Source organism: Monodelphis domestica, chromosome 5 (assembly GCF_027887165.1).
Source record: "Monodelphis domestica isolate mMonDom1 chromosome 5, mMonDom1.pri, whole genome shotgun sequence".
Classification (NCBI taxonomy): Eukaryota; Metazoa; Chordata; class Mammalia; order Didelphimorphia; family Didelphidae; genus Monodelphis; species Monodelphis domestica.
Genome location: NC_077231.1, coordinates 6,124,389 through 6,136,855, shown reverse-complemented (window position 1 = coordinate 6,136,855; position 12,467 = coordinate 6,124,389).

Genomic DNA, 12,467 nt, shown 5'->3' with positions numbered 1-12,467 from the left:
GGGTACATGGAAATCCCAGCTCTTAGGAGCCTCTTTGTTGGAAGCTGGTCTCAAGATCCTGAGATGCACAGGGGCACAATAGAAAGGGCTGGAATCAGGGCAGCAAGGCGGCACAGTGGATAGAGTGCCAGGCCTAGAGATAGGAGGTCCTGGGTTCAAATATGACCTCAGACATTTCCTAGCTCTGTGACCCTGAGCACTTAATCCCCCCATTGTCCAGCTCTTACTGCTCTTCTGGCTTAGAACCAGTACATAGTATTGATTCTAAGATGGAACTGTGAGAGTTTTAATTTAAAAAAAGAAAAAGAGTTGGAATCAGGGAACACCTGGGTTCAAAACCCACTTCCAATCCTAGCTGAGTGACTGCTCTCTAGCCCCTGTTTTTTTATCTGTCGCGTGTCAAAAATAGCATCAATCCTCCCTCACTGCCACTAGGGTGCCGATTAAATGAGATCATTTACACAAAGCGCTTTGTGAACCTTCCAATGCTATAGAAATGGAGTAATATTCCTAGCTGTGTGACTACCGACAAATCTCTTCATCTCTGTAGGTCTCCTCGGTTTGTGGAAGGCCATGGGTTTGTAAGGTGCTTGGTTGACTTCTAAGTACCCCATGAACATTAGCTGAGATGTAGCTGTGATTGTTCTCTCCCAATCTGTGGAGCTCTCGAGTAAACTACTCTGAAATGACTTTCCAGGCCATTGGGTGGGACCTTCCCATTCTACAGGTGAGGAGGCCAAGGCTCAAAGAATGATTTGTCCGAGGTAAAGTGGGAAATGTGGAAGGTAGGTCTTGGCTTCATAGCACAACTTTGGCCGCTGAGCCACATAGCCTCCTTGGATAAATATTCCCCAGATATATAATGAAAGCTAATGTTTATAGAGTGAAATTCATACAGGTTATCTCAATTGATCCTCACAACAACCCTGGGAGGTAAGTGCTGTTATTATCCTCATTTGATTAGGTGAGGAAGTTGAGGCTGAGAGAGTAAGAGTCTGAATCAGGATTTGAACTCAGGTCTTACTGATTCCAAGTCCAGCACTAGATTCAGAATACCACTGAGCTGACTCATCTTCGAACCCTATTTTTCTTTTTTAATTTGGAAAACTATGTAATTAATTAATTTAGAATATTTTCCATGGTTACAAGATTCATATTCTTTCCCTCTCCTCCCCCCAACCCTCTCCCATAGCTGACAGATAATTTCACTGGGTTTTACAAGTGTCATCGATCAAGACCTATTTCCATATTATTGAGATTTGCACTGGGGTGATCGTTTAGAGTCTACATCCCCAATCCTATCCCCATTGACCCATGTGATCAAGCAGTTGTTTTTCTTCAGTGTTTCTGCTCCCACAGTTCGTTCTCTGTATGTGAATAGTGTTCTTTCTCATAAGTCCCTCAGGATTGTCCTGGCTCATTGCATTGCTGCTTGTAGAAAGTCCATTATGTTCAATTGTGCCACAGTATGTCAGACTCTATATAATGTTCTCCTGGTTCTGCCCCTTTCGCTCTGCATCACTTCCTGGAGGTCTTTCTAGTCCCCATGGAATTCCTCCACCTTATTATTCCTTTTAGCTCAATAGTATTCCATCCCCAACATATACCACAATTTGCTCAGCCATTCCCCAATTGATGGGCATCCCCTCGTTTTCCAGTTTTTGGCCACCACAAAGAGCGCAGCTAGGAATATTCTTGTACAAATCTTTTCCCTTATTATCTTTTTTGGGTACAAAGTACCCAGTAGTGCTATGGCTGGATCAAAGGGCAGGCAGTCATTTAGTGCCCTTTGGGCATAGTTCCAAATTGCCCTCCAGAATCCAACCCTATTTTTAGATCAGTCTTTATGTGGCACAGTCTCAAAGTCCATCATCCCGATTTTCCTAAAATACAGATCAGACCATGTCACCCCCTACCCTCACCATTCCCTGTCAGCTTCAGGATCAAACACAATATCTTCTGTTGAGCCTCCAAAGCCCTTCACAGCCTATCCCCTTCCTACCTGCTCTGTCTTCTTATACATTCAGTGGCACTCTTCTCCTTGCCATTCCTTGAACAAGTTCTTAGACTATAATCTAGCCCCCATGCCTGGCATGCTCTCCCTCATCATCTCTGCCCTCTGGCTTTCCCAGCTTTCTTAAAGGCCCAGCCCTTCTGACCTGGTCCTTCCTTCTTGGATTATTTTCAATTTATTCTGTTTAATGTGTTGCCAAGTCTTGCCATTTCTCCCTTTCTGCTATCTCTCCCATTTGCCCAGTTTCCCTTCACTGTGGTGAACAAACGGCCTTATTGATTCATGCCAAGGTTACCCCAACAGCCTTCCTGGTTGGTCTTCTCACCTCCAGTATCTCCCCACTTCAGCCCATCCTCTACACAGCCAGCGCCCAAGATTGTTTTTAAGTCTAGGTTTGACCATGCCACTTTCTGGTTCATTACCCTGTAGGGGTTCCCTATGGGTTCCAGGATTGAATATCAAGTCATCTCTTTAGTATGTAAGGCCCTCCCTACCTCTGAGAATGAATTTGATCCCTCCCCTATTTTACCAGATCCTTTCCCATCTTAGATCAATAATTCTATCCCAATGATTAGTTCAAATCAGTATTATTTAGGTTAGTGTGGTTCCATAGGCATTTTGAGCAGTTATTTATTATTAACAAATACTAATAATCAGAAAGAACTAGTTATAAGTCAGAGTTGTATGGGTTCTAAAAATAATAAGAGTCTCTTCTACACTTTATGTTAAACTTTAATTCATCAGCATAGCTTGCAAATGTTACAAGCTTCAGTGGAAAGTCCCATGATATATTAAAACTCCTGTCCACCCAATATCTCTTCCTCCCCATGACCCACATCAGGCAGGCCTGGACAAGAGACTTGACCTAATTCTGAACAATAATAGTATAGGGCCCATCACTAGGATACCCAGGGAACATTGCTAAGAATGGGTGTCTTGAGTATGGGGTGTAGATGGGCTGGTTGCTCTCTGCCCATCCCATTGTTTAGTAGCAGCATGGCCAAGGTGCATATCAAGAGTTTGGAATCCACCAACAAGATAACTCATTGATGCCTGGACTATCCGGGCTTGTAAGGATAGGGCTAGGTGCTAAAGGGTATAAAAACTGTATTCTGGAGAAGACAGGGGTCTCAGACCATGAGTAAGGTCTGGGACCCTATTTGTTGGAGGGGGGCCAGGTCCCTCTAATAAACAGCTCTTGGATTGGAGCTCTGCCTCAATGTTTTTTTGAAGATTGGACAAATTTCTGGCATCACACCCATTTTGTTCTCACATTTCCCTCTCTTCCATATTCTCTTAATCCATCAGCTTTGGCCTTCTGGCTGATCTTCAAACACACCATTCCATCACCTGTCTCTTTTTCTTTGCTTTGGATATTCCCTAGGCCTAGAATAATTTCCCCACTCAACTCTACCTCCTAGTTCCCCTGGCATTTTTCAAGATTCAGCTCATGGTCTAAGACACTGCCTACCTGTGTGAACTTGGGCACCAATGAGAAAATTTCATACTCAAGCTTATTCAGATCAAAGAATTTCGAAGTATGAAATTATTCTCCTAGAGAGAGAGACCATGCAGTTGAAGATATGTAGTGTATTAAATCCAGCTACCCTTCTTCCTGTTCTACACAAACATCATGAGCCATTACATGAATGTGTGGAAGTAGTTGGTTTGATGGACATGCCTAGGATGGATTTGAAAGACATTTATATTGAAAATCTAGACTTGGTTTTGTTCACTAATGGTTTTTCATATTTGTGTATTGGTATTCATTGTACTGGTGCTGCAGTGGTCACAGAATTTGAGACCCTGTGGTTTGACTCATTACCTGGAAATACAAGTGCTCAAGAAGCAGAGCTAGTGACATTAAAGCAAGCCTGCCTTCTAGCTGATGGTAAAAGTGCAAATATCTATACAAACTCTCAGTATAGTTTTTCAGTGTGTCATGCAACAGGGAAAATCTGGAAAAAGCATGGTTTTATTACTGCATAAGGAAAACCAAATGCACATGCAGAAATAATAACTGAGTTATTATATGCTATCCAGAAGCCAAAAGAACTGGCTATAATTCATTGCAGAAGTCATACTTTTGGTAGAGGCTCAGTGTCTAAAGGAAATCATAGAGCTGATGTAACTGCAAAGTATGCAGCCCAAAATGTTTCAGTGTATGTAATGGATCTTTACCTTATTGAGTCTGCTGATTTACAACAAGCTTATGTAGACTCCGAGATTCAAACATAGAAGGAGAAATTTGGATCTAGGAAAGAACATGGTATATGGGTTGCAGACACTGGGAAACCACCCTTACTTGTGGAAAGGAAAACTGTGAATCAAGCTCTTGCATTTATGCCCATTTATGAGTTAGTAGACATCATTTGGAATGTGATGGGAGGTGGAGTGACAGAGTGAGAGAAGAAGATTGTGGGAGAAACTGCTAACAGAAAGGATCTTTGCCCTCTGAACTCGGTGGGATGTGGAGCAAAGACCAGGAGCTCTAGATCCTAACATGTGGAGAAACCTTGCCTCCATTTTCCTTACCCCGAAGAAGAAGATTCCTGAATGTTAAAGAGCATCTATTAGAGGAAGAAACCAAACAACTACATCTGCTGAAAGGGGCTGATCCCTTAACTTCAGGGGGTCATGCTGAAGGTCCTTTACATACTTCGACCTTCCCAAGAAGGACACTTGCCTTTTGTTTATCAGAATAGAGATAGTGACTAGCAAAGAAGAAGATAGATAAGCTGAAGCCGAGCCATCTTGGCTCAGCTAAAGAAGAAGCAAGGGTCTCCTATTCTCACCTACCTAGCCCCTTTCTTGATTTACTATAATTATTAAACTACTTGACAAATAGAAGATCACAGTCAGACTCATATTGAAGGGAGAGCAAAGAAAGAGAGGCTGGTGGCTAATGATAGCCATTAGCCTTGGCTAAACAAAGAAAGCCAATAGTGATGGTCTGCCTGGCAGACAAAGGGAATTTCTGGGTTTCAACTACCTGACAAGCCTTGAGGATTAAACTCCCCTATTCCCAGAAGTTCACTCAAAACTCTGGTCCTGGCATTCTTAACCCAGACGTACCCAGGAGTACCTCTCTTGTGGGTTGAGTGTGAGGAAATTACAAAGAGAGTCTCTCATCCCCAGTGGGTACCTCTGTCCCTTCTCCTCCTCCATTCCTTATTACAACCTCTCCTTTTACCTCACCAGCCTCCATATTCCCTCTGTTCCTCAACTTCTCCATTCCCTGTCACTAGCCCTTCTATATCCCCTGTACCTTCAAGTACCTTCAATTCTTACATACCAAAAGATTTTTACACCTACTTGTGTCAAGCCATAGATAAAAGGTCATTTTGGTACACAAGCTGTTGTAGATCCTGTTAAGAGATCATGGGTAGCACCAGGAATTAGTACCGTTGCAAATAGGATCTGTAGTAGCTGTTCTATTTTCCAAAAGTTCAATCAAGGTGCATTCAGAAAGAAAGGTTTAGGTGGTAGATCTTTAGCATATTGCCCATTCAAGAGTTTGCAAATAGACTATATAAGCATGCCAAAAGCTGGAAGATTCAAGTGTTGCCTTGTGATTGTTGATCAGTTAACAAAGTGGCCTGAAGCATTTCCATCTACTACAAATACAGCTAGCTTTGTGGTGAAAGTGTTGCTTAGGGAAATTGTTCCTAGATTTGGTGTTGTAATTATCATAGCCTCAGACAGAGGATCTCATTTTACTCAAGATATTCTGAAAAGAGTCTATGAGACTTTAAGAATAACACCCAAGTTTCATGTTCTTTATCACACACAAAGTTCAGGTCAAGTGGAGCATTTGAACAGGGAACTTAAGACTATGGTGGGGGAAATTTGTGCTGAAACTCATCTAAAATGGCCAGATATTCTTCCCATAGCTTTGTTTTTCCTGTGTACAAGACCTGGAGCAGATTTACATGTATCATCTTATGAAATACTATTTGGTCATGCTCCATTGCAAGCAAAAACTTGTAAAGTTGTTTATACACCTCTCTTTGGCAGAGATTGTCAAATTGCTTAATATTTAATTGCTTTACAACAAAGGCTTAGAGAGTTGCATGATAGGGGAATATTGATCCAATCTAGTCCATTGGATTATTCTCTACACAAATTCCAACCAGGTGATATGGTATATATGAAAAAATTTGCCAAAATATCAGCTACACAAGAAAGTTGGATTGGTCCTTATACTATTGTATTAATTTCACCTTCATCAGTGAAAGTATTAGAAAGAGATTCTTGGTTCCATTGTTCTCATGTAAAATTAGGTCATAGAATTGAAGATGAGAATGTGGAAATAGAAGAGATAGAAGGAGGAGAAACTGAAGGAGAAGAAGAGTTGATGAATAGTGGTGAAGTGGAAAGCTGAGATTGCATCAGTCAAATAGAGTCTGTAGTCAAAAAGATCAGTAAGGAGAGGACCATTCCAGTGGAAGAGGAGATTCCTATAGAAGAGAAGGATCCAGAGACAACAGAGGACATTGTGCAGAAAGTGAATGATTTACAGAGGACAATACAGAAACTTTTAAATAAGACTTTTCAATGAAGAGGATCAGGTGATTAATGGACAATTGGTTGTAAGATTTTGTGTTAGGTAATATTACATGTTCATATTACAATGCATTCAACAGTACATATTGTTGCCATGAATTTTAGAAAAGAAACTATTTCATCAGACAAGGTGAGAAGATGGGAGATCTGAAGTTTTGGTAGGTATATTGCTTATATACCCAGTGAGGAGGGGAAATCCCTATGATTTTTGAAGCTAAGGGCACATGAAGACCCCTTGTTCCAGCTCCTGCCACTCTTCCCATTGCTTCCAGAAACATTCCTCCCACTCCACCATCAGAATTATGCCTTGCATCCAGTTAATGGTCAATAAAGATTTGTTGAACTGAATGGAATAGAATTGAGGGTCTGTTTTATTTAGTTATCTTCAATGACTCTTTACTGTCTACCCAGAAAAGTTTAGACACCTTGGCTAGGCATTCAAGGCCCTTCACAATCTGGTATCACCCACTTTTCAAGTCTTATCTCCTGTTATTCTCCTCTATGCAGACTATGTGACAGCCAGACTGGATGACTCTTGGTGCCCAATGGGCTCCTACTGTTGGCTCTAATATGCTCCACAAGTTCTGTGAAAACAAAGGTGGTATCTTATGTAGATTTTGTTTCTCCCCAGCACTTAGAATGATCTTCTACATGTTGTAGACCTAAGAATGTTTGTTGAGTGAAATAGAAAGGGAAGATGGAGTGAGAACAACTCAGATCATCAAAAGTACTGAATTTCAGCTAATGGAGTTCAACTTTTGTACCTGGGACTAACCATGATCTCAGAGGAGAGATGAAGAAACATCCTGCTCTCCTTACCACAGAGGCATCAATGGACTCAAGGTACAGAACTGAGTAGATATGTTTTACCTGAGTATGTTTATTTCTTTTTTAAAAAGGCAAAAATTTTATAGTGCTACCATGAATATTCTAGCATATGTGACTGTGTAGAATCTCTGCGTCAAAGGACATACGTATTTTAGTCTCTTTCTTCATGGAATTCCTAATTGCTTTCCAGAATGGCTAGACTAATTTATGACTCCACCAGCATTGCATCAATATGCCTGTCTTTCCCCAGTCCTTCCAGCATTGACTCTTTCCATCTATTGTCAACTTTGACAAATGTCTGGGTGATATGAAATCTCTTTGTTTTTCATTTCTCTTATTATTGATTGGCAGCAACTTTTCATTGCTAATTACTTCAATTCTTCTTTTGAGAACCATTTGTTCAGATTCTTTGATATACTGAAAAATTCTGAGCCTCAATTTTTCATCTGTTTAACATTTTTTATTTGACATCCAAAGCCTTTCATAATCTAGCCTCCTCTTACTTTCCAGTATTTTTACACCTTACTCTTCTAAGTGCCAGAAAGTAAGGGGTAGAAATAAAAGGGTTGGACTAAATTTGTAAGAGTGTGGTTGACAGCTTATTACTCAATGAGAGTTAATTCCATATTCACACTCTGACATTTACTCTTTGATCCAGAACACCAACCTCTTCACTATTCCAAGAAGAAGATATTCTCTCTTGGCTATGGGGATTTTCTCTGACTGTCCCCCATGCCTGGAATGCTCTCCTTCCTTATCTCTGCCTACTGGCTTTCCTGACTTACTTTAATTTCCAATTAAAATCCCATTTTCTACAGAAAGCTTGACCAATTCTCTTCATTCTAGTGCCTTCTGTCTTTTAAGTATTTTCTTTTTATCCTATATATATTATGTTTCTAGATATTTTTTATTCTTCTTGAAGGCAGGGACTATTTTAATATCCTCAGCACTTAGCTCATTGCCTGGCACATAGTAGGTACCTAATCGATGTTTACTGATTGACTGCCTAGTTCAAGGCATAAATGTTTTGAGATAATGTTCAAAAGAAATGGATACTTAGTAGATGAATAACTCATGTTGCATGATAGAATTGGTATCTAAAAAGATCTTTGTAGGTATGTGAATTGGACAAGATCTCAAGATTAAATTCTGTAAAGGTTGTAAGAGAGAGAAAATCCAGGGACTTTTGGAAGGAAAGTCTGGTGGAGCTGCAAGGATTCCATCATCAGCAGTGGTTGGGCATAGAACAACCCCTTTATTACAAGGTAAATGTAAAGTCCTCCTCTTGGTTAAAAACAACAACAACAACAATCTTTAATTATATATATAAATATATATTATATATAATATATATTTTTATTATATATAATTATATATAATAAAAATATAAAATATAATAAATCTGTAAAACAAATTTACAAATGCCAAATGGAAGAGGGTTCAAAGGAAACAGATTTGAAGGTTTCAGTGAAGGGCAGTTCAATAGGAGTTAACAGTATGTAATAGCAGCCAAGAAAGCTATTATGGTCTTAGGATGCATTAATAGACATGTAATCAGGGCCTTGTCATCTGTGCCATTTGAACTTTGCATAGACCCAGGAGATCTGGAAGGTGAGCAAGATTGAGAAGCAACTGAGACCTTTGTGCCCTTAAGGGACTGCCCTAGAATCTGTTTTGTGAGAAATAATTTGACCCCCTAGCCCATTTTAGCAGAAATCAATAATTTTTTCTATATTTTTAGATTTAGTTCTAAGTAGTATTATCTAGTTTAATGTGATTCCATAGGGATGGTAATTACTCATTGTTAATAGATAATAATCAGAAGTCTTTCTTCTCATGTTAAACTTTATGTCAAACTTTAACTTGTCAGCATCATTTGCAGGAGACCTCCATTCTGAAGCCACAAGTCTCAGTGGTAAGACCTGAGACATATTAAGAGTCATTCTACCCTGTATCACTTTCTCATTGACCCATCATGAAGGCCTGAATATGAGGCTAGATCTAATACCCAACCATATTAGGTCAGGGTCTATTGCATGGAGCCTACTACTAAAGTGGGTGTCTTGAGGATGGGGTGTAGATTGGCTGGATGTCATGAGGATGGGGGGGCATATAGGCTGGCTTTTATATACCTACCTCATTGCTTGGTAGCAGTGTGACCAAGAGTTTAGAGTTCACCAATGAGATGCCATGCTGATACTTGTACTTACTAGGTATATAAAGACAGGATTGGACACTGGAGGGCATAAAGGCTATAACATGGAGAAGATAAAGGTCTCAGATCATGTAGAAGGTCTGGGATTCTATACTTTGGAGGGGATAGGTCCTTCTAAAAATAGTTATTGGCTCTGAGCTCTGGCTCAGTTGTTTTTATTGTAGATTGGACAAAGTTGTGACACTGAAGTCCAATTCTCTTTATTATGGATAATATTATAAAGAGGAAACAACTATAATTTTGTGGGGGTGAACCTGGCAGAAGGGATCAGTAATACCCACAGCCTCCTGTGAATGGCAAGGTGCTATGACTTCTACTTGTTAGAAGAAGATAACTTGCCCACCTCTTAAACTGAGGAATGCTGAGAGAAACTTCCCTTTCAATACTCTATAAGTCATGAGAGTATGTGGAGATATTCCCAGAATGGAAGAGTGGTTGGGAGGAGAAAGAAACAAAGAGATAGTGATGTAGTGATGCTGGTCCTTGGTGGAGAAGTAAAGAGCTTATCTCTTTAATTTAATGCATATTAAAACTGAAGTGTTTTATATCTGAGTCTATTAGCTACATATGGGAAAGTAATTGAAAGTGTAAACTATTCCAAGGGGTAGGGATAGAGACAATATAATCATAGCAATTATTATTTTTTCCAATGCATTTATATATATATTTCCCTAGATTAGAACCCTGGAAAGAAACATGTCTAGGTCAGTGGTGTAAACATCCCAGGGAGTGTGCAGTGCCAAAGCAACTGGCTTTCATTGTGGATAAGAGTTCAGGCTCTGATTGCCACTTGGTGGCTGACTGAAGTTATTGCTCAATAACTTCACACCTCTTGACTGGATTTTCACCTTTATGGCAAGTGTTTTTCTCTGTGTGTTTAAAGGAAAAGAGAGGGGAATAAACATTTACAAAATGCCTACTGTGTTCCAGGCACTGAACAAATGCCTTTAAAAATATTATCTTGGGGGCAGCTGGGTAGCTCAGTGGATTGAGAGTCAGGCCTAAAGACGGGAGGTCCTAGGTTCAAATCTGGGCTCAGATACTTCTTAGCTGTGTGACCCTGGGTAAGTCATTTAACCCCCATTGCCTAGCCCTTACCACTCTTCTGCCTTGGAACCAATACACAGTATTGATTCCAATATGGAAGGTAAAAGTTATTTTAAAAAATATTATCTTATTTGATCCTCTCAATAACTCTGCAAGGTAGGTACTCATTACTTTCATTTCACAGTTGAGGAAACTAAGACAAACAGATTAAATGACTTGCCCAGGATCACACAGCTAGTAAGTACCTGAGGCCAGATTTAAATTCCAAGTCCAGCCTTTATCTACTGCACCATCAGTTACCTCGGTATCTAGACATGAACCTGCTAATGGTACTGTCATGCATAGTTTAGTATCTTTTTGGACAGAGTTCCAAATTACTTTCTGGAATGGCTGGACCAATCCATCCTACTGTTCCACACTGTACTTGTTCTTCTTCAAACCATCCAATGTTTGTCATTTTTCTTTTTTGACATCTTTGCTAATCTGATAGATGTGAAGTGGACCCTCAGAGTTGCTTTCATTTGCATTTATCTACTTATAGGTGATTGGGAATATTTTTATATGACTATTAATCCCTTGGATTTCTTCTCTTGAGATCTTTCACCATTAATCAACTGGGGAGTGGATCCTCATCTCACAAATTGGAAGTAGATTCTTATGTATCTTGGAAATGAGACTAAAATGTTGTCTCATGGAAGAAGGATATGGTTCATTTGGGTAGCCTCAGGAGGGAGAACTAGGATAGAAACTGTAGAGAGAAAGGTTTGGGTTCAACATAAGGGAAAAAATGAATCCAAAATGTAATAGACTCTTTTTTGAGGTTGTAAGTTCTCTGTCATTGGCTGTATTCAAGTGGCATTTTGATCAGGTACTGAGCATGTTGTAGAGTGGATTCCTCTTCAGACAGAGGTTGGACTAAATACCCACTGAGGTCAAATGTAGCTTTGAGAGTCTGGGATTGGATGGTTTATCAGGCCTGAGGTCTTATTGGTCATCTGAGAGTCATATTGAGGGCAAATTTCATTGTAAGGAGAAAACCAGGGAGAATTAACAGAGATGAACAAGTTCTTAGGGAAAAGCTATAGGGGATCCTTATATCCTGTTCTTCAGAAGGGTCCTAGACTTTCTGTCCCCTAAGGGAGCTGTGGGCTCTGGGTCTCACCAAAGCACCTTCATATCATTCACTTCTAAACATTATGTTACACTTACTGTCTTTTCTTTCCTTCTTCAGCTAGGCTGGGGAGGGGATATCAAAGGAACCTTATTCCCAGGGGAGAAAGGAGAGAGATGGAGATCATTGAGATGGGAAGAGGAATTGGATAAGAAAAGGGATAGACTTTAGGGAATAGTGATGGCACGACTGAGCGGGTAGGGCATGCCACAGTGGGATGAGGACTGCTGTGGCCTGGGGGTATGCAGATAGGTTGGGGATATGGAAGGGGGACTAGGAAAGGCTTCCTTCCCCTATTGACGAGAGCCATAGCTTTACTCCTTGGAGGCCTCTCAGGTTTTGAAGATCTGAAAACTCCACCCAGCTAAACCATAGCAACAACTAAGCACCCTTGTCCCCTTGAGTAAAGGAGAGGCCACAGAGAAGAGAACAGCTATTTCAGCTTTGCCTTAAGGTGGTGGTGGGGGCTGGGAGAAAGATGAGAATACAACTGTTTGGTTCAGGTCTCAGAGCAGAGGGGTATTTGGAGAATTTGTGGGGATTTCTTGGGGTGGGTTGGGTTGTCATAAATCATTCTCCAGACCTCTCTGCTTCCAGGGTTGGAAAAGCTCTGACTTCAATTGTTC